This window comes from Notamacropus eugenii, chromosome 4 (genome assembly GCF_028372415.1).
Source record: "Notamacropus eugenii isolate mMacEug1 chromosome 4, mMacEug1.pri_v2, whole genome shotgun sequence".
In the NCBI taxonomy this organism is placed as follows: Eukaryota; Metazoa; Chordata; class Mammalia; order Diprotodontia; family Macropodidae; genus Notamacropus; species Notamacropus eugenii.
In genome coordinates this window covers 109,430,383-109,431,876 of record NC_092875.1, presented here as the reverse complement: position 1 = coordinate 109,431,876, position 1,494 = coordinate 109,430,383, and the positions used below count along the sequence as shown (strand labels likewise).

Here is a 1,494-nt window from a genome sequence, read left to right as displayed (position 1 = left end):
GTGGTTCCAAGGTGTTTATTGTCAATGTGGGGACCTGCCTGGGATCCTGGACAATCTTGTAGACTCTCAAGTTGCACAGATTTCCATCTTCTTGGTCTTCGATGGCTTCCTATGGATCTATGATCATGTGTGGTCCTGTCACACCAAGATTTCTTACCACAACTCCATAATAGGCTGAAGACCTCAACAATGATCTGTGTTCTCCACACGTTTGCCCTTTAGGTGGGACCCCTTCCAATATGTCATCTTCCCATTCATGCTATGTCTCTATGAGTGAATATGCCTTGGTTTTGTGGAGCGTACTTGCACTTTTTATTTTTTTACTGCATTACTCCATTGGTAAGATTTACTTTTTTGCTTACTTTATAGGTATATTCCTTTTACAAGCTTATTCCCTTTTTTACTACTAATATTACTGCTACTGCTACTACTACTACTACTAGTACTACTACTACTACTACTACTACTACTATGACTATTACTACTACTACTACTACTACTACTACTATTACTACTACTACTACTACTACTTATATTACTATTCCTACCTCTACTATGATTCCTACTACTACTACTATTACTACTACTACTACTACTACTTATATTACTATTCCTACCTCTACTACGATTCCTACTACAACCACTACTACTGCTACTACTACTACTACTACTAGTACTCATATTTCTATTCCTACCACTACTACTATTCCTACTACTACTTACTGCTACTACTACTACTACTGCTACTACTACTACTGCTACTACTACTAGTACTACTACAGCTAACATTTATATAGAGCATTAAGATTTGTAAGAACTTTATACATGTTAAATCACTTGATTCTTTCTACACCTCTGTATGTTGGGAGCTATTATTCTGGTTTGTCAGATGAGGAAATTGGGATAAAGAAAGTTTAAGTGAGTTGATCATGGGCACATCGTTAGTAATTGTCTGGGGCAGGATTTGTACGCAGGTCATACTGACTCCAAATGTAGTACCTTATCCACTGCATCAACTCATCCCATCCTTTATAGGTTTACTTTCCTTACAGATTTACTCCTATAACAACTCTTCCCTCCATGGTCTCTTTTTCCTTCACAGGTTGATTCACTTTATATTTTAACCTCTTAAAAACTTGATAGTCACACTTACCTATTTTCTCTGAGTGCTCTAAGCAGCAGATAGGCAGACATCCAATTTTTCTGTTCCTTCTGTCCTTACCAGTGTGTTTCACTTTCCTTTCTTATTTACTATACCTTCTGCATTTCCTCGAGTATTCTTCCTCCCTTTTGAGACTTTTTCCTTGATCCTTCTTCATCTGGAGTCCTCATTAGATGGAATCCAACTTTTCTTCCATGAGTTCAAGTCAATCTTCAATTGTGCCTCAAATTTTCTTACTTTCTTCTCCCCAATTCCAATCTCTGGCCTTCTTCACCCATCCATCTATAGTCTTCTCTGTCTTCTTTTTATTGAATTTATTTTTTCTTTTTCTA

The 1,494-nt window shown here is 36.9% G+C and overlaps 1 long non-coding RNA gene across 1 annotated transcript in view; it reads left to right on the top strand.

Annotated features, from left to right (window-relative positions):
* LOC140500485 (uncharacterized) overlaps positions 1 to 1,494 on the top strand; it is a 32,792-nt gene that overhangs the window by 21,354 nt on the left and 9,944 nt on the right. The window lies entirely within an intron of this gene.